The sequence below is a fragment of the Saimiri boliviensis genome, chromosome 2 (assembly GCF_048565385.1).
Source record: "Saimiri boliviensis isolate mSaiBol1 chromosome 2, mSaiBol1.pri, whole genome shotgun sequence".
NCBI classification, from domain to species: domain Eukaryota; kingdom Metazoa; phylum Chordata; class Mammalia; order Primates; family Cebidae; genus Saimiri; species Saimiri boliviensis.
In genome coordinates this window covers 198,806,212-198,828,500 of record NC_133450.1, presented here as the reverse complement: position 1 = coordinate 198,828,500, position 22,289 = coordinate 198,806,212, and the positions used below count along the sequence as shown (strand labels likewise).

Below are 22,289 nucleotides of genomic sequence, written 5' to 3'. Positions count from 1 at the left end.
AGTTCAGACATCTGCAGGAAGACATTAGAGAAATGTGGTTTAAACAGGAGCACCTTGTATTCTCCATCAAGAAAGTGGGGTTCCACCCTAAACAACCTTAAAAGACTAAGGGCAGCTTAGCAAAAATTATTTGCGACACATAACAAAGTATGAATATCCATACTACATGAAATTTACAGATCCATTTAAATTTTTTTAAAGGCAACTTAATATAAAAACATAGAGAAAGGGTGTAGACAGCACAGAAGTAGTACAAATGACCAATAAACATATGAAAATATTCTCAGTTTCACTCCTAATGAGGCAAACGCAAAATAAAACAATAAAATGTCATTCTTTGCCCATTATGCTTGCAAAAATTAAGACTGATAATATCCAGGGCTGCAAATAAAATAAAGAAATGGGCGCTCTCACACATTTGACGGGAGTGTGAATTGGAACACAGCTTTGGAGGACAATTTGGCAATGTCTATCAAACTTAAAATGCAATTCCATTTTAGGAGTCTGTGCTACAGATATATTTGTACATGGCTGCAGAGATACAGCTTCAGGGATATTCACTACAACATTGTTTGCAATTGCAAACACAGGAAACAATGTAAATGTCCATCAATAAGGACCAGATTAAATGTATTCTGGTATACACATAAAATAGAATAGTCACACATTAAAAACAATGAGGTGGATATGTTTATGCTAGTATAGAAGCCTCTCAAATGTAAAATAAAAATTAATAAACACAGCACATCTTCCCCTCTAAAACCAAAGGAAGACTATATACAAATATATATACAAGTATCTTATACATAATCTTTTTTTATATACCTAGTACAATGTCAGGAACATAGTAGATAGCCAGTGTCTATTAAAAGTATAAATGACTTGTAAATATTTGCTGGAAAAATGAATGATGAATGAATGTGCATGTAAATATACAAAAGTATTTTGAAAAGATACACAAGTGATGTAGTTTGAATGTAAGCCCCCACCAAATCTCATGATGAATTAGTGTTGGAGATGGGGCCTGGCGGGAGGGTGTCTGGCTCATGGGGGTGGATTCCTCATGAATGACTTGGGCCTTCCCCTTGGTGACAAGTGAGTTCTCACTCTGAGTTCATGTAAGACCTGGTTGCCTAAAAATGGGCAGCATCCTTCCTCCACTCTTTCTCACTGGCCTCTGCTCTGGCCACGTGACACGCCTGCTCCCCCTTTGCCTTCTGCCATAATTGTAAGCTTCCTGAGGTCCACCCAAAATCCAAGCAGATGCCAGCACCATCCTTGCTGTAAAGCCTGCAGAATGATGAACCAATTAAATCTCTCTTCTTTTTAAATTATCCAGTCTCGAGTATTTCTCTCTAACAGTCGAAGAATGGCCTAACACAGCAAGCTTATCTTAGTGTCATGGGAGAGAGAATCAGTTGTCACTGAATACCTTTTTATAGATTTTAAAACATATTACAGGTGCACATGCTATTTTCACAATAACAAATGGAAAAGTTAAGAATCCATCTCCATGTTTTAAAAAATGTTAGTATCTTAAGCGATATTGGAAGACAAAGGAAAAACAGAATATTTGTGACATATACCACAAAGTTAACTCCAGAAAACATAGAGTTCTTACCAATCAATAAGATAAACAGCCAGAAAAATATATATAACCACGTGACATGTGGCAAATACTGATAATCATCTACCAGCTGTCTATTATTTCTTACAAACAGAACCATGTTTGAGGATGGGGCTAGCAATGTGTTTGTCATTCAAATAAAAAGTACGAATGAATAAAAAGCATATGAAAGAATATTTGACTTCACATAATCAGGGAAATACAAATAAAACACAGTAAAATACTTGATTTTTGCTTATAACATAAGCCAAAAAGAGGGAAAAGATTTCTATGATCCAGTGTTGACAAAGATATGGAGAAAGCCATTGATCAAAGTCGACAGGAGTACAAGTTAATATCATAATTTGCTCAGTAATTTGACAATATCAAACCTTAAAATATATTATCTCAGTCTACGGCCATACCACCCTGAACATTCCTGATCTTGTCTGATCTCAGAAGCTAAGCAGGGTTGGGCCTGGTTAGTACTTGGATGGGAGACCACCTGGGAATACCAGGTGCTGTAGGTTTTTAAAATAAAAAATAAAAATATATTATCTTAGACCCAGAAATTCTACTTCTAGGAAACTGTCCCACAGAAACTCTTACACGATTACCCAAAGGTATATGTACAATAATGTTCACCAGAGCCTTGTTCATTAGCAACAATCTGGAAACAGTTTTATTTATCCATCACTAGGTCCAGAAACAAGGATGAAAGTCAAACTTTCTACCCCAGGGAGCCTATGTTCCAAGCAGGTAGAAGAGACAGATAAGAAACAAAGAAATAAGTTAACTTCTGAAAATGTAAATTCTATAAAGGAAATAATAAACTGGAAGTAAGAGAAGGTGGCAGGGGGAGGAGAGAGGGGAGGGCAAAAGGGAGATGATTTTACACGGAGCCGTGAGGAGGCCTCTCTGGAGGGTGACACCAAGCTAAGGTCAGAATGGAACTTAGGGACTCTCGGGAAAGGGTGGAAGGGGAGTGAGGGATAATAGACTACACACTGGGTATAGCGTCCACTGCTCAGGTGACGGGTGCACCAAAATCTCAGAAATCACCACCAAAGAAATTATTCATGTAACCAAATACCACCTGCTCCCCAAAACTATTGAAGTAAAATTTAAAAGTAAATAAAAATGAAAAGAGAAAGAATCAGGCCGCAAATTCAAGGCCTCCGGATACAATAGGAAGGAGAAAAGGAAAGAATGTCCATTGTAGATGAGGATAATGAATAAAAGAACAAAGAACAAGATGAGATTGGAGAGGACGACAGTGGCCCAATCATTTAGAATTCACATGAAGGGATTGGGTTTTATTCCCAAGGGTGACGGGAGGCTACTGGGGTATTAAGCAAGGAGGGATGTGACTGAGTTCACGATGTTTAAAAGATCACTCTGGCTGCTAGGTGGAGAATGATTGTAAAAGATAACAATGGGAGAATGAAGTGCAGTCAGGAGGTCCTGGCAAGGTGCACTGATGGCTTAGATCAGGCTGGACACAGTGGAGAGTGTAAGCAGTATCTAGCTATTGGGCAGACTTTGGAGGTAGGGCCTACAGAATGTGCTAGGGGATTGGACATGTGGTCAGATGGCAAAGAACAATTTAAGGATGTCTCCAAGCCTTAGGACTGAACCTATGTTAGATGGTGGTGCCATGACTAAGATGAGAAAGCTCAGAGGAGGAAGAGGTTTAGTAAGGAGAATCCAAAGCACCATTCTGGACTTGTTAAGCTTCAATGTTTTAGGAGACAATCAACTGAAAATAAAGTTGGTAATTAATATATAGATTTCATTAGGTGGGCATGGTGGCACACACCTGTAGTCCCAGCTATTTGGGAGACTGAGGCAGAAGGATTGCTTGAAGCCAGGAATTCAAGGCTGCAATGAGCTATGATTGCAACACTACACTCCAGGCTGCTGGGTGACAGAGTGAGGCACGTCTCTTAATAAATAAAAATTTTAAAATAAAATACACACACACACATTCATATATATACATATATATGTATATATGTATATGTATATATATATATACATATATATGTATATATGTATATGTATATATATATATACATATACATACAAATGCATGGAGAGAAATTTGAGAGGTTACCTACCTATCCTATAAAGGGATTTTCTCCAGGAAGTGGAGTTGCTTCTACATTGTATCTTAAATACAATAATCAAGTTTGAAAATGTTCTACAATGAATGCACATTACTTTTGAAATTTAAATAAATGAATATATATAAAGAAGACTAGGTGATTTTCAAATTTTCCCACAAAGCTTTTTCTTCAGAATGCTCTTCCCACTGTTATCATTCAGGCCTCAGCTCAACTATGACCTCAGAGATCCCATCTTTAACTTCCCAGGCTAAAGGAACTCCAGCTCTTCCTCCCCACACATAACATTCCTACATATCCTGTTTTATTATGTCCCTACCACTTACCACATAAAATGAACATCTATTTGTTTACTTGTCTCCCCTATTAGAGTAAAATTACCAAGAAAGCGGGGCCCTTATATACCATGTTCCTCAATTAGTGCTAGAAACTAGAACCATGGATTACAAACAGTAGGCACTCAATAAATAGGCTTTTGATTTGAAATAAACCCCAATTTATCTTCAAGATAACAAGCTGAGTGGCTTCAGCTGAATTGAGGCAGGGGTCCAGAGTCTTGCCTAATGCCTCTCTCCACTTCCTTCACACCACCACTGCCTGCTCTCAGACACCTCAGGGGTCCTCTAGTGCCCTGCAGGAAGCTGTATAAAAACCATGGAATATCGTGATGGCTTGGATCTTTTTCAGCTCTGCAAGGGTTGAATCTGAGCCCCTTCTCTGGAGCCTCACCTCTCTCAGACTTCCTCCAACCCAACCAGAGCAGCTCTGGTCCAGACTCAGCTTCAAGTACCACCATCTTTTTTCAGTTGCCCTCTACCCACTCGACTGCCCTTACCTAGGCACCCCACCTCCCCGATGCTCCAGGCACTGCCCGGCACCCCTTCAAGGCTCCGAACCATGGGGTCACCAGCGAGTGTCCACCCTGGCTCAGCCTTGTGCAAGGCACCAAAGATCCAGAGACCAGCCGTCCAGGGACCTGTCTGCTCACAGCCATTCATGGGGGCTAAGCCAGGCAGAGTGGGCTAACGGAGCTCTCTGGCATTCTGGTGGCTCTCAGGGGCATGTGGTCAAATCCAACTGAGTCCTTGGTTTCCTTTTCAAGCCTTCCTGGCTGTCCTGAGACCACACGGTCACAATTAATAAAGATTGCCTGTCTCTGGGCACTTGGTTGCTGTCTTTATGAGATATGGATGATAGCACTGCCCCCCTTCCAAGAAAGGGAAATGCCATCTGTCTCTCTTGCTTGGCCTCAGTGCCACTTCAAGCAGGTATCCCCAGGCATTGTCTTCTGCCCCTTCTGTGGCCCAGATGGAACAGTCCTCATCCTCAGACCACACTCCTCCTCAGCCTCAGTTCAGGCACAGGGCTTGACCATGTGCCTGCTGCCTGCCTTGGTCCGGCCCAGCATCTCCCTGCAGGAGCCTTGCACAGAGCCAGGAACACCACAGGTGTTCAGCAGCCCTACATAAAGGTAAGCCCTGCCACTCTCAGGACCTTATGCAGGTCAGAATTGCCTTCCTTAGGCCCAGGATTGCCCCTGGCTGCTGGATTTGCCTCTCTTCCGTGTGGCACGAGGGTGGAACTCCAGGTAGACAGAGCCTCGGAGGTAAAGTCCCAAGAGGTCAGAGCAATGCAGAAGGCATTCCTAACCACAGGGATTCTCAGGAAGGAGAGGGCAACAGGAATACACTGACCCCTTCCCCAGAGCCCAGCACACGGTGCTCAGGGGCCACCTGCTGGCAGTCAGGGGCATGTGTGCCTCTAGGGGTGGGGCTGCTTAGGTCCAAGGCTTCTGCATGGATACACACAGAGGCACATGGATACACGATGTGCTCACATGCATACATACCCACTTTCCACATATTCAAACATGTATGTATACACATGGAAAAAGGCATGCACATACACACATATGCAGAACTGAGCCTAAGCTTGCAAGCACATGGACATAACATCATTACATGTGCACTGATCAGCATGCTTTTGCAGACAGCCCTGGGTACACAGGTACATGCACGCAAGTGCATATGTATGTAAGCCTGACCCCTGGCTGAGACCTTCTCCGCTATGATCCCTTTATAAATCCCTTCCTCCTATCTTTCGCCTAGGGAAGGACAGAAGCCACATGGCCTCTGCTCCCTACTCTCCTCTTCTGAGGACATGGGTATTGCTCGATCCATGGCTCAGCTACCAAGAGGCCCCCGCATGGGATCGCAGCTCCACCTAAGCAGAGGACTGACCTGCCTGCACAGTTTCTCCTCACCTGCAGCCTGTGGTTTGGAAAAGTGCATGGTGGCAGAGGTGGGTTTGGCAGCATGAAGACACAGACCTGAGGACCTTTGTTGACAGTAACTTCCATGGAAGGAACGGCTGTCCACTAAATGCCACAAGACAGGCAATAATCTAGAAAGGTGAGAGGTGATTCCCTTGAACCCTCTGAGAAGCTGAAGCTGTAGGTTGACATCTCCAAGAGGGTATCCAAGGCCTGATAGAGCCTCAGAAACCCAGGCTCAAGGATGAGGGAGGAAACATACTTACTGAGTGCCTGCTCTGTGCAGGCATTATTCCTACGTTTTCTCATTCCAACCTTACTTCCCTAAAAAGGAGGATTATTAGTCTTTATAAACCCCCAGAACAATCTATCACCAAGTCTCATTCTTTTCTTTCTTAATAACCTGCAGATTTTTCTGCTGGTGTGCCACCAAGTCTGAACCTCCATTAGCTCTTGCCTGGGCACCAGCACGGCCTCCTACCTGGACCCACTTCTGGTCCCATCCAGTCTTCTCTTCATAATTCAAACAGACTGGTTTTAACAACATGGAACTAAGAGTCCTTTAATGGCATCAATGACTTCTTGTGCTAAGGACCAAGATCAAAACCCTAATCTCTGTTTTACACGTCCTCACCTACCTCTCTAGACTCATTGGCACCACCTGCCTCTCATATTCTCCACTCCACACTGGCGGTTTTTAATTTCTCAAATGCCTTCTCCCATCTCAGAAGCTTTGCACACACTGTTCCTTCCATCCCCCTATTCCTATCCCCTTGGCTGAGAAACTCATCCTTCCCCTCGCTCCTCAAACGTCACTTCCTCCTGGACACCTTCCTTACCCTCCAACCTCTCTACCTGTGGTCTTCCATTCTAACACACAGTGGTGCTTGTATTATCTATTGGTGCTATTATGTGCTTTACCTCTGTTTGCTCTTTCCCCTAGGCTCTAAACTCCGCAAGGGCAGCGCATTGCCTCTCGCTTGCTGTTTTTATGCCAAGTTCCCACAAATTGTACATGCAAGAAAAGATGATAGTCAAACCAGGACCCTCTTGACTCCCAACAGCACTCCCTAATTCAATAAATCTCTCTGTATTCCAAAGGGAACAGAGATGGCAAAACGATTCCAGGAATAATGGTTGACCTTTTCTAGAGCCGGGGACCCTTGACCTTCCAGGTAAGTCCCTGGCTTGCATCCAGTCCCGGATCGAAGGACGGTTCCATCTTCAATTAGCTCCAACATTTAGCAAGCCAGACCGTGCATTTGTTCAGACCTTGGCAGATTTTTACTATTATCTTTCTGGAGCAAACTAATGACTGTTCCATTAGCAAAAGGCATTGCTTAACTACAGTCCCTGTTTAGTTGGTAGATAAATGAAAATAAACCCAAAAACTGAAGGAAAAATACAGCAGAAAAAATTGCAAGCTGGCCGACTAGAAACAGCTACAGTTGGAGGCTCCCACTGAGAAGAATGAAAATGGTGAGTGAATCCAGCACACAGCAACTGAGGCATCCAGGCTCTCTCACTGGGACTGACCAGGCAGTTGGCGAGGCCCACAGAAAGTGAGGAAAAGCAGGATGCAGCAAGGTCCACTGGGGAGCTGCAGGGGCCAAGGGGAACTCCCACCCCAGCCAAGGGAGGCAGTGAGTGAGTGTGCTAAGCTGCCCGAGAAACCATGCTTTTCCCACAGATCTGTGCAACTCACAGATCAGGAGATTTCCTCAGGAGCCCACACCACCAGGGCCCTCGGTCCCAAGCACAGAGCTGTGCAGATTCTCCATGGCCACCCCGCTGGAGACTACCTAAGACTATGGAGTTCCCACAGGGAGGGGCAGCCACCATCATTATGGCTGCCTAAGATGACAGCTCCCCAGTAGAGGAGTGGTGGCCATCAGTACAGCTCCAGTCTGCCATTTTTCCCTGCTGGTGCCAAGGAAACTGGGTAGCCTGGACCCAGAAGGAATTCCCAACAGTGCAGCACAGGCTGTGGCAGCTTGTAGCCAGACTGCCTCTTTAGGCCAGACCGGGACCCATTCCTCCTCACCAGGCAAGGCCTCCCTGCAGGAATTTCAGCAACTCCAGCTTAGGGTTTATGGACAGAACTGTCATATCCCTGGAATGGAGCCCCTGGAGGGAAGAGAGTGCGGTCTCCTGGATCAGCAGACTTAGTCTTTCCCCTTGCTGGCTCTGAGGAATCCGGCAGTCTGGACAAGTGGGATTCTCCCAGAACAGCACACCACCATTTTCACTCACCTCCACCAAGGGGCAGCCAGAGTGGCTCATTAAGTAAGACTCTGATCCTGTTATTTCTGACTGAGTGAGACCCCACAACAGAGGTCACCAAATTCCTTACACAGGAGCATTCCTGCTGACATCCGGTCAGTGCTCCTCTGGGACAGAGCTCCCAGAGGAAAGAACACGCAGCCATCTTTGCTGTTCTACAGCCTCCACTGGTGACACCTCCAGGGGTGGGAGAGACTTAAGTGAATAGGGTCTGGAGTAGACCCCCAGCAAACCACAGCAGCCCTACAGAAGAAAGGCTTTACTGTTAAAAGAAAAACAAACAAATGGAAAGCAACAGCAACAACATAAACAAAAAAGTCCCCACAAAAACCCCATCCAAAGGTCAGCAGCCTCAAAGATTGAAGGTAGATAAACTCATGAAGATGGGAAAGAATCAATAAAAAACATTCTGAGTGCTCGCACATATTCTAAAATTGGAACGATACAGGGAAGATTAGCATGGCCCCTGTGCAAGGATAACATGCAAATTTGTGAAGCGTTCCATATTTTTAACCACCTTAAACTTCATACAGAACCAAAAGAGAGCCCATATAGCCAAGACAATCCTAAGCAAAAAGAACATGATGTGCTCACATGCATACATACCCACTTTCCACACATCCAAACATGTATGTACACACGTGGAAAAAGGCATCACACTACCTGATTTCAAACTATACTACAAAGCTACAGTAATCAAAACAGCATGGTACTGGTACCAAAACAGAGATATAGACCAATGGAACAGAACAGACACCTCGGAGGCAATGCCACACATTTACAATCATCTGATCTTTGACAAACCTGACAAAAACAAGTAATGGGGAAACGATTCCCTGTTTAATAAATGATGTTGGGAAAACTGGCTAGCCACGTGCAGAAAGCAGAAACTGGACCGCTTCCTGACACTGTACACTAAAATTAATTCCAGATGGATTAAAGACTTAAACATAAGACCTAACACCATAAAAACCCTAGAAGAAAACCTAGGCAAAACCATTCAGGACATAGGCATAGGCAAGGACTTCCTGACTAAAACACCAAAAGTACCGGCAACAAAAGCCAAAATAGACAAACAGGACCTAATTAAAATTCAGAGCTTCTGTACAGCAAAAGAAACAATCATTAGAGTGAACTGGCCACAAACAGAATGGGAAAAAATTTTTGCAATCTACCCATCTGACAAAGGGCTAATATCCAGAATCTACAGAGAACTAAAACAGCCTAACAATAAAAAAAACAAACAAACCCATCCGAAAGTGGGAGAAGGATATGAACAGACACTATTCAAAAGAAGACATATATGAGGCCAACAAACATATGAAAAAAATGCTCATCCTCACTGCTTACTAGAGAAAGGCAAATCAAAACCACATTGAAGTACCACCTCATGCCAGTTAGAATGGCAATCATTAAAAACTCTGGAGACAACAGATGCTGGAGAGGAGGTGGAAAAATAGGAACACTTTTACACTGTTAGTGGGAGTGTAAACTAGTTCAACCATTGTGGAAGACAGTGTGGCGATTCCTCAAGGACCTAGAAATAGAAATTCCATTTGAAACAGCAATCCCATTACTGGGTATATACCCAAAGGATTATAAATCATTGTATTATAAGGACACATGCACATGTATGTTCACAGCAGCACTGTTTACAATAGCAAAGACCTGAAACCAACCCAAATGCCCATCAATGATAAACTGGACAAGAAAAATGTGGCACATATACACCGTGGAATACTATGCAGCCATAAAAAAATGATGAGCTCGTGTCCTTTGTAGGGACATGGATGAATGTGGAAACCATCATTCTCAGCAAACTGACACAAGAACAGAAAATCAAACACCACTTGTTCTCACTCATAGGCGGGTGTTGAACAATGAGAACACATGGACACAGGGAGGGGAGCATCACACACTGGGGTCTGTTGGGGGACCAAGGGAGGGACAGTGGGAAGGTGGGTGAGGAGGTCAAGGAGGGGTAACATGGTGAGAAATGCCACATGTAGGTGATGGAGGGATGGAGGCAGCAAACCACATTGCCATGTGTGTACCTATGCAACAATCCTGCATGTTCTGCACATGCACCCCAGAACCTAAAGTACAATTAAAAATATATATATTCTGAAAACTCAGAAAGCCAGAATGCCTCTTCTCTTCCAAATGATTGCAACACCTCTCCATCAATTGCACAGAACTGGACTGAGGCTGAGATGGATGAACTGACAGAATTATGCTTCAGAAGGTAAGTAGCAGTGAATTTTGATGAGCTAAAAGAGCATGTTCTAACCCAATGCAAAGAAGCTAAGAATCATCATAAAACATTATAGGAGCTGTTAACCAGAATAGCCAATTTAGAGAAGAACATAAATGACCTGATGGAGCTGAAAAACACAACATGGGGACTTCACAATGCAATCGCAAGTATCAAGAGCTGAATAAACCAAATGGAGGAAAGAATTTCAGAGCTTGAAGACTGTCTTGCTGAAATAAGACAAGCAGATAAAAACAGAGAAAAAGCTAAAAAGGAATGAGCAAAACCCCCAAGAACTATGAGAATACGCAAAAAGACCAAACCTATGACTGATTAGGGTACCTGAGAGAGGGAAATCAGAACCAAATTGGAAAGCACACTTCAGGATATCTAGGAGAACTTCCCCAACCTAGCAAGAAAGGCCAACATTCAAATTCAGGAAATCCAGAAAACCCCAGTAAGATACCCCATGAGAAGATCAACCCCAAGACACATAATCATCAGATTCTCAAAGTTCGGAATGAAGGAAAAAATGTTAAGGGCAGCCAGAGAGAAAGACTGGTCACCTACAAAGGGAAGCCCATCAGACTAACAGCAGACCTCTTAGCAGAAACCCTGCAAGACAGAAGATATTGGGAGCCAATATCTTCTTAAAGACAAGCATTTCCGACCTAGAATTCTTAAAGACAAGCATTTCCAACATTCTTAAAGACAAGCATTTCCAACCTAGAATTTCATATCTGGCCAAACTAAGCTTCATAAGCAAAGGAGAAATAAAATCCTTTTCAGAAAAGCAAATGCTGAGGGAATTCATCACCACCAGGCCTGCCTTGCAAGAGCTCCTGAATGAAGAACTAAATATGAAAAGGGAAAGTCATTACTAGACACTACAAAAACACACTAAAGTACAAAGACCAATGATACCATGAAGCAACCACATCAACAAGTCTGAAAAATAACCATCATGATGACAGAATCAAATTCACACATAACAATAATAATCTTAAATGTAAGTAGGCTGAATGCCCCAATTAAAAGGTGCAGAATGGCAAGCTGAAAAGAACCAAGACCCACTGGTATGCTGTATTCAAGAGACCCACCTCACATGCAAAGATACACAGAGGCTCAAAATAAAGTAATGAAGAAAAATTTACCAAGCAAATGGAAAGCAGAAAATAGCAGAGGTTGCAATCCTACTTTTGGACAAAACAGACTTTAAAAGTAACGAAGACCAAAAAACACAAAGAATATTCTATAATGAAAAAGGGTTCAATTCAACATGAAGAGCTAACTACCCTAAATGTATATACACCAGTACGGGAGCACCCATATTCACAGAACAAGTTCTCTGAGACCTACAAAATGACTTAGAGAGACTTCAACAACTCATTGTCAGTATTAGACAGATCAACAAGACAGAAAATTAATGAAGATATTCAGGACTTGAACTCAGTTCTGGATCAAGCAGAACTGATAGATACCCACAGAACTCTCCACCCAATAAACAACAGAATATACATTCTTCTCAGCTCCACAAGATACATATCCTAAAATTGATCACATAATTGGAAGTAAAACACTACTCAGCAAATGCAAAACCACTAAAATCATAACAGTCTCTCAGACCCTTGTGCAATTAAATTAGAAATCAAGATTAAGAAACTCACTCAAAACTGCACAACTACATAGAAATTGAACAATCTGGTCCTGAAGGACTCCTGGATAAATAATGAAATTATGGCAAAAATCAAAAAGTTCATTGAAACCAATGAGAGCAAAGACAATGTACCAGAATCTCTGGGATGCAGCTAAGACAGTGTTAAGAGAGAAATTTATAGCACTGAATGCCCATATGAAAAGCTAGAAATAACTCAAGTCAGCACCCTAACACCTCAACTAAAAGAACCAGAGAACCAAGAGCAAACCCCAAAGCTAGCAGAAGGCAAGAAATAACCAAGATCAGAGCAAAACTGAAGGAGATAGACACACACACACACTTTCAAAAAAAATCAACGAATCCAGGAGTTGTATTTTTGAAAAAATTAATAAAATAGGCTAGAAGTTAGACTAATAAAAGAGAGAAGAATCAAAAAGACACAATAAAAAAATGATAAAGGGATATCACCACTGACCTCACAGAAATATATACCACAATCAGAGAATAGTATAAATACCTCTATGCAAATAAACTAGAAAATCTAGAAGAAATGAACAAATTCCTGGATGTATACCCCCTCCCAAGAATAAACCATGAAGAAGTTGAATCCCTGAATAGACCAGTAACAAGTTATAATTTTGGGTAGTAATTTATAGCCTATCAACCAAAAAAAAAGCCCAGGACCAGACAGATTTACAGCTGACTTCTACCAGAAGTACAAATAGGAGCTAGTACCATTTCTTCTAAAACTATTCCAAACAATTCATCACTCATTTTATGAGGCCAGCCTAATCCTGATACCAAAACCTGGCAGCGATACAACAAAAAAAGAAAACTTCAGGCCAATATCCTTGATCAACATTGATATAAAAATCCTCAATGAAATACTGAGTCAATGAAATACTGGGAAACCAAATCCAGCAGCACATCAAAAAGTTTCACCACAGTCAAGTCAACTTCATCCCCAGGATGCAAGTCTGGTTCAATATACACAAATCAATAAAAGTGATTCATCAAATAAATGGAACTAAAGACAAAACCTACGTAATTCTCTCAATGGATGCCTTTGATAAAATTCAACATCCCTTCATGTTAAAAACTCTCAATAAACTAGATATTGATGAAACATACCTCAAAATAATAAGAGCCATTTATGACAAACCCACCACTAACATCATACTGAATGGGCAAAAGCTGGAAGCATTTCCCTTGAAAACCAGCACAAGACAAAGTTGCCCTCTCTCACCACTCCTATTCAACATAGTATTGAAAGTTCTGGCCAGGGCAATCAGGAAAGAAAAAGAAATAGAGGGTATTCAAATAGGAAGAGAGGAAGTCAAACTGTCTCTGTTTGCAGATGACATGATCCTGTATCTAGAAAACCCCATTGGCTCAGCCTAAAAGCTTCTTGAGCTGATAAGCAACTTCAGCAAAGTCTCAAGATACAAAATCAGTGTGCAAAAATCACAAGCATTCCTATATACCAATAATATATAAGCAGACAGCCAAACATGAATGAATTCTCATTCACAATTGCTACAAAGAGAATAAAATGCCCAGAAATACAGCTAACAAGGGAAGTGAAGGACCTCTTCAAGGATAACTACTCATCACTGCTCAAGGAAATCAGAGAGAACACAATTGGAAAAACATTTCATGCTCACGAACAGGAAGAATCAATAATGTGAAAATGACCATACAACACAAAGTAATTTATAGATTCAGTGCTAGTCCCATTAAACTACCATTGATATTCTTCACAGAATTAGGGGAAAAACTACTTTAAAATTTATATGAAACCAAAAAAGAACCAATATAGCTATGACAATTCTATGCAAAAAGAACAAAGCTGGTAGCATCATGCTACCTGATGCCAAACTATGCTACAAGGCTGCAGTAACCAAAACAGCATGGTACTGGTACAAAAATAGACACATAGACCAATGAAACAGAATAGAGATCCCAGAAATAAGACCACAGATCTACAATCATCTGATTTTCAACAAACCTGACAAAAACAAGCAACAGGGAAAGGATTCTCTATTTAATAAATGGTGCTGAAAGAACTGGCTGGCCATATCCAGAAAATTGAAGCTGGGACCCTTCCTTATGCCTTATACAAAAATTAACTCAAGATATATTAAAGACTTAAATGTAAAACCCAAAGCTATTAAAAACCCAGAAGAAAATTTAGACAATACCATTCAGGACATAGGCAAGGGCAAAGATTTCTTGACGAAAACATCAAAAACAATTGCAACAAAAGCAAAAATTGACAAATGGGATCGAATTAAAGAGCTGCTTCACAGCAAAGTAAATTATCATCAGAGTGAACAGAAAACCTATAGAATGGGAGAAAATTTTTGCAATCTATCCATCTGACAAAGATCTAATATCTAGAATCTACAAGAAACTTAAGCAAATTTACAAGGAAAAAAACAAAAAACCCCATCAAATTGTATGAACAGACACTTCTCAAAAGATGTCTATATGGCCAAAAACATATGAATATATGCTCAACATCACTGATTATTAGAGAAATGCAAATCAAAACCACAGAGAGATACCATCTCACACCAGTCAGAATGGTGATTATTTAAAATCAAGGAACAACAGATGCTGGTGAGGCCGTGGAGAAATAGGAATGCTTTTACACTGTTGGTGATAATGTAAATTAGTTCAACCATTGTGGAAGATACTGTGGCGATTCCTCGAATACCTAAAACAAGAAATACCATTTGTCCCAGCAATCTCACTATTGGGTATATACCCAAAGGAATATAAATTATTCTATTATAAAGATACATGCACCTGTTTGTTCATTGCAGCACTATTCACAATAGGAAACACGTGGAATCAACCCAAATGCCCATCAGTGATAGAGTGAATAAAGGAAATATGGTACATATACACCATGGAATACTATACATCCATAAAAAGGAACAAAATCATGTCCTTTACAGGGACATGTTTGGAGCTAGAAGCCACCATCCTCAGCAAACTAACACAGGAACAGAAAACCAAACATAGCATGTTCTCACTTATAAGTGTGAGCTGAACAATGAGAACACATGGGCACAGGGAGGGGAACAACATGTACTGGGGCCTCTCAGGAGGGCCTCTCAGGGGTGCTGGGGGAGAGAATCAGGAATAGCTCATGGATGGTGGGCTTAATACCTAGGTGATGGGTTGATAGGTGCAGCAAACCACCATGGTGCATGTTTACTTATGTAACAAACCTGCACATCGTACACATGTATTCCAGAACTTAAAATATTTTAAAAAGAAAAAAAAGCAGATACATCACCTTGGAGAGGCAGAATAAAACTTCCTAATCATAGTACCAGGGATATATGATAAAGAAAAGATTGACCTAAAAATGCTAACTTCTATGCATCTTTTTAAACGTAATGTATACCACCCAAAGGAAAATCAGGGCTCTGGAGCTCATGGGGCTTTTGGTTGAAAAACCTGAAGATAGACAAGCCTCCTTCCAAGGGGCACCTACATGATTTGCAAGGCCCCTTAGTCAAAGATTATTAAGAATTTCTCTTTGTCAAGAAAGTGACAACAGAGCATGAAGCCATGCTCAGGGACTTTCTAAGCACATTGCAGAGCCCTGTGCAATGACAAAGGTTGCAGCCCCATGAAGCCAGCCCTACTCCTTCACTCCAGAAAAATAAAACAGGCCAGGAGTGGAAAGAATTCACAGTACAACTCAATTTTGGGAAACTTCCATCAACTAAGCACCTCACCGGTGCCCAGTCTTGCCCTCATGAAGCTCAGTGCCTTTTGGGAGAAGAGCAATTGGTACACAGCTGAAAGATAACAGGGCATAGCTTTACTCCTCTGGAGGTGAGGCAGGAGGGCTCCATTCCAGATCCCAGATTTCAGGGATGCATAAGGTACAAACACACCCTGTGGGGTTGGCTCAGGCACAGTGTCCTCTGCAGAAGCCTGTGTGCAACATTTGCTTAGCATTTTGGAAGAGAGGGTTAGAGAAAATCTGGCTGAAGAGAGCTAGATGGGGTGCTATACCCCTTCAGGTCTTCTGGGTCTGCAGAATGGGAGCGTTGACAGGAAGAGAAGGAACAGTTTCTAAAGGAAAGAGGGAAGGAGATATCCTTGGCCTTGTTTCCTTCCAGCACTGCCGAGGAACTATACAAAAACTGGACTCAAGAAATCTGAGCTGTGATCCTCATTCTCCAGCTTCCTAGTTATATGTGCTGGGACTTAACTTCTCTGGTCCTCAGTTTTCTCATCTGTAAACTGGAGATTATGTTGAGTCATTATGAGGATTAAATGAAATCAGGTAGCATTTGAAAGGATCTACAAACATAGACCTATCCAAATTTTAGATGGGATCATTTCATATTATCTGCATAAGACCTGCTACCAGCTGGTTGATGATCCAGGTTAAGATATGGGAAAGTGAAGAAGAAAAAACCAAAGTAGAGAAAGTAGAATAGAAGATCCACTCACCCCAGCCTCACATCCAGTTTTCTTTCTTCGTGACATAATACAGTCTTTGAAAAGTAACTTGTCTCTGAAGACCCTTCCCCAGAAGCCTGGACTCCTGTCACTAAACTTCACTTTTGCTTCCCTATACTACCAGAAACTCTAACAGTCAGTCATGAGGCTTCTAGGCTAATATCCCAGGAAGACTGGGGTAAGATTGTGGCTATCAACCACTCACCCCTTATTTTTAAGAGTGAAGATAGTTGTTTCATGGCAGTAAACTACACTCCTATACAGGAATATTGATAGATGCAAAATTGACAACTCTCTGGACTTAAAGGGAGGCAAAATTACTACCCCTTAAAATCACCCAAGACAACTCTGCCTGTCTGTGCCAAGGGATGTGGGAAGTTGAGAGCCTCCACACCTGGAGTCTGCAGCTGTAATGTTCTTTCCAGAGAAGGGAAGGGAAGGAGATCAAGGTACCTTTGACTCCCCATATACAATAATAACCAGAGCCACTGCTGTCTACAACATTGAATCAGGCATCGTGTTGGGAACATTTGCATTTAACCTTCACATAAGTTCCCTAAGGTATGTCTAATCCCTATCTTGAGACTCTAGGAAGACTTTCGGGTTTATTTTTTAAATTGAACCCTTACATGGCCATTGCCATGTGCCAGACACTATTCTAAAAGCTTTGCAAATACTATCATAAACTCACTAAATCCACAGAACCACCCTATGAAGTAGGTACTAGGGGTATCACTCCTAGTTAACTGAAGAAAACAGCCATACTGAGTGTCACATAGATAGGAATTGGTAGAACAAATATTCAAACCTAGGCAGACTGGCTCCAGAATCCATGCCCTTTCAGCTGTGTTCCTTCTCTGAACTCAAAAGGCAGATAAAATAGTGCAGGCTTGACTCCAAAGCCTGGCCCATTAATGTGTATGCTATTTAGGTTATAATTCCACAGGTACTTGCAAATGTCAAGGTACTACATCATTGTTTCAAGAAAGCAGCTAACATGGATTAAGACTTTGTGCTTTACTGTTTACCATAGGAAAGACCTGGAACCAACCCAAATGCCCATCGATGATAAACTGGACAAGGAAAATACGGCACATATACACCATGGAATATTATGCAGCCATAAAAAACGATGAGTTCGAGTCCTTTGTAGGGACATAGATGAACCTGGAAATCATCATTCTCAGAAAACTGACACAAGAACAGAAAACCAAACCCCACGTGTTCTCACTTATAGGCAAGTGTTGAACAATGACAACACATGGACACAGGGAGAGGAGCATCACACACTGGGGTCTGTTGGGGGAAAACTAGGGGAGGGACAGCGGGGGGTGGGGAGTTGGGGAGGGATAACATGGGGAGAAATGCCAGAAATAGGTGATGGGGAGGAAGACAGCAAACCCAACTGTCATGTGTGTACCTATGCAACAATCTTGCATGCTCTTCACATGTACCCCAAAACCTAAAATGCAATTATATATATATATACGTATATATATATACGTATATATATATATATATATATATACACGTATATATATATACGTATATATATATATATATATATACGTATATATATATGACTTTGTGGCCGGGCGCGGTGGCTCAAGCCTGTAATCCCAGCACTTTGGGAGCCGAGGCGGGTGGATCACGAGGTCAAGAGATCAAGACCATCCTGGTCAACATGGTGAAACCCTGTCTCTACTAAAAATACAAAAACTAGCTGGGCATGGTGGTGCATGTCTGTAATCCCAGCTACTCAGGAGGTTGAGGCAGGAGAATTGCCTGAACCCAGGAGGCGGAGGCTGCGGTGAGCCGAGATCGCGCCATTGCACTCCAGCCTGGGTAACAAGAGTGAAACTCCGTCTCAAAAAAAAAAAAAAAAAAACTTTGTGCTTTGAATTACAAAAGATGTGGGTTCAAATCCTACTTCTGCTATTTGTCGACTGGGGACCGTAGACAACTAACTTCAACTCTCTGTACCCCAGTTTCTTTACATGTAACATGGATATTATAATAGCAGCTACCTTTTAGAGTTGTGGTGAGGATTAAGTGAAATAACACAAATAAAACCCTTGGCACAGGGCCAGGCCCAGAGTAAGCATTTAATACAGGTGCACAGCTACTCTTCTTAACACCATCATCTTCATTTCATCAGTGTAGACAGCCAATAGGAAGAGTAAAAAGAACATGGAATTTGGAGACAGGAAACCTTGGATTAAAATGTAGCCGCATAATTTGTTCACTGTGTGGCTTTGACCAAGTTACTTAACTCCCTTTCCTCCTCTAGAATGGAGATGATAACAAGAGCTACCACTCCCAGCATTTGTCAAGATCATATGAGCTCATGCTTGGTGAAAGGGCACAATTATCAAACAATATACATATGTTGGTCATCACTAGTGTTACATAAAATAGCCTATCTAGTGTGTTGAATGGTGGGTCCCCAAAACATACATCCACATCCTAAGCCCCTTAGAGGGTAAATGTGACCTTATTTAGAAAAAGGGTCTCAGCAGATGTAACTAAAGATACTGACATGAACTCATCTAGAGTACCTGGGTGGGCCGTAAATCCAATGACCAATGTTCTTATGGGTGACAGAAAAGACGCAGAGAGGGGAGAAGGCCATGTGATGACAGAGGCACAACCTGAAGTGGTGCTGCCACAAGCCAAGGAGTGCCTGGAGCCTTCAGAAGTGGGAAGAGGCAGGGACGTGTTCTCACTAGAGGCTTGGAGAGAGTATGACCCCTCTGACCTTGATTTAGGGTTTCTGGCCTCTGGAACTCTGAAAGAATAAATATCTGCTATTTTCAGCCACCAAGTGTATGGTAATTTCTTTGGCAGCCCTAAGAAATGAATACACTGTACCTGGGGAGAAAAAGGAATAGAAAAAGAAAACCCATTTGGAACCTGAATTAGCATACTTGAGCTATCATAATAGAACACCAGCCTGCCTTGTACAGCAGCCACTGATTTTCTCATGTCCTGGAGCCTAGAAGTCCATGATCAAGGAGCTGGCAAATTCACTTTCCAGCAAAGGCTGTCTTCCTGGTGAAGAGAAGGACAGCTGCCTTCCTACTGTGTCCTGGCATGGCCTTTCCTCTGCGTGTGGCGAAAGAGCACGCTGATGTCTCTTCCTCTTTTTATAAGGACAGCAGTCTTATTGGGTTAGAGCCCCAATCTTATGACCTCATTTAACATTAACGACCTCCATAAAAGCCCTATCTCCAAATACAGTCACCTTGGGAGGTTGGGCTTCAACATGTGAATTTGGTAGGGGAGGAAACACAGTTCAGTCTGTAACCGAGGCCAGGAAATGAACGTGTTAAAATGCAGAGCAAACAGATGCAGCTCCACTGTGGCAAGTGAAGGTGCTCTGGAGAACAAGCCAGCTTTCTAGCACGGGGCCTCTGGGGCTCTCCTCCTGACGGCCAAGAATGAGCAGCAGCAGCAGCAGCAGCAAGGGAAACCTGGAGGAAAACTTCCCATACTCCCTGGCTCCTTCTCAAGCTGACCTCACATTCTGAGTATGCCCAGCCATTGTTATTCCCTTTATTTTATCACTAAAGTGGTTGGTCTCCCCACAGAGAAACAACCACAAAATTTGATTTTTGAAAAGTGAACTCTTAGATTTGAAATACCTCCAAAGAGTATCTAAATCCCTTCCAACCATATAAGGGGATATGCTTATAAATAAATATCTGGATAGATACAGGTTTTAAATAGAAAAGATGGCTGAAGTCATTTTATTACAGAATTGTTAAAGAGCCGTTTATCCCCACGTGGGGTAGGAAGACACATCAAATCTAAACAGGAGAAATTCAAACAGGATGTGGGATGATACGGCAAGAGCATCCGGGGTAACGTTCAGAAATTTGAAGAGTTTCAGTATGTCAAATTAAGTCCTCTGGTGCCTTTTAAAATCTAAAAAAATCCGTCATATGTTTCTCTAGCAGGTTAGGTTTGGGTGAAAATAAACAATGAAAACTTTTTAAATTGTCCTGACTTGAAAGCAAATAACTGATTGCCACCCATTCCTGCAATACCCATTTCCCTTGAATGCTTATAATTTATGTGTTCAATAAATATTCAGCTCCTACTGTGTGCCAGGCATAAAGCTAGATCCTGGGGATTTAATCATAAACAAAAATAGTGCTCAGCCAGGAGAGGGGTCAACAGTTGGTATTTGGGGTCTGACCAAAGAGACTGGAGCCAACCTCACAAACAAGGCAGCACCAGAACAGAAGCTTAGAAGAGGGGACAGAGATAGACCAATTATATGGGCGAGGACTCGTCGAGTTTTATTGAGACTCAGGAATAGTAAAACCTCTGTCTAAACAGAGTGTCCTAATACATGGGGAGGCATGAGGTAGGGGCACATCTCAGGTCACAGTGGAAGGTACCAGCGGCCAGGACTGTACCTGTCTTTCCTTCTCTAACAAGGAGGCTGATGAAACTGAGTCTACTTCCCTGGGAGGAAGAGAGGTACCCGTAGCAGACGCCCCCTCCCAGCCTCCATGGGGATGGGGATGGGGACGGGACAGGGACAAGGAAGCACCTGCAGAGTGGCCTCAGGACATTCAGTTGAAAGTTGAGAAAAAGGAAAGTAGCCCAGGATGGGCTGGGACTGACTCGAACCCACTTGGAGGAAAACTGGGTGGGCAGGGACTCTCTCAAGATACAATTCACCTACCATAAAATTTTGCACTGGGATTTTAAAACAAATGCACACTGCAGGGTCCAAGCACACAGTGTGTGTGGAATGCTGCCTCCTGACTTTCCCAGACCCATCATACCCTCATTAAAGAGCCCCCACTTGCCTTTCTCCCTTGTCTTCTGTGTCTCCTTCTGTAGCATGCAAGAGAAAATCCAAGGAGAAGTAAGAAAGGAGAAAGTACAGAGAGAGGGGAACCGTTGACTACCTTCATCAGATAAACTTAAAGTCAATTTCTGCGCTTCTTGGAATGTTTCCAATGGGTCTTATCCTTTCTGAAAACTTGCAACTTAAATGTCCAAAACCAAACAAAAGTAGGTGGCAAATAGATGTATTTATCTGCCCTATATAAAGAAATCATGGAATTTTTGATCCTGCAAAAGCCACAGCCTCTGTAAACCTCGGTTTTCACCTTTGAGGAATGGGGACAAATGAGGATAAAAACGAAGCTCCCAGAGTGAATGTGACGATTTGCATGACTAGCTCGTGACCCGCGCACACGTGTACATTAATAATTATTGTTGCAGATGCGCTGCCCCACAAGGTAGAAGAGACCTGGAAGCTCGCTCAGCTGGGCCCTATTCCTCCCTTTCTGATATCCAACTGTCCCCGGCAATAACCCTATGAAGTTGTCACTCCAAAAACTCTCAAACCTCACCAAGGATAAGGAATCCATCAAGGACAATAATATCTGGCATTCATTACTCACACTATGCATCTGATGCTGTGCTAAATGTTTCTCCTGCATGGTCTCGTTTTATCTTCAAAGTAAGTCTGTGATGTGGCAATGAAACAATTCTATGAACATACTAAAAACTACTGAATTGTGTAGTTTAAATGGGTGAATTGTATGGCGTGTGAATTATATCTCAGGAAATCTGTT

At 42.2% G+C, this 22,289-nt stretch overlaps 1 protein-coding gene, 1 non-coding gene and 1 pseudogene across 3 annotated transcripts in view; 2 read left to right on the top strand and 1 right to left on the bottom strand.

Annotated features, from left to right (window-relative positions):
• Window positions 1-22,289, bottom strand: part of TMEM38B (transmembrane protein 38B) — a 330,972-nt gene that overhangs the window by 159,655 nt on the left and 149,028 nt on the right. The gene's annotated exons all lie outside the window — the stretch shown is intronic.
• LOC120366416 (5S ribosomal RNA) lies at window positions 2,018-2,136 on the top strand. Its single transcript, XR_005581085.1, has one exon. It is a non-coding gene; the product is annotated as a 5S ribosomal RNA (ribosomal RNA).
• On the top strand, window positions 8,701-8,798 carry LOC120366439 (U6 spliceosomal RNA; annotated as a pseudogene).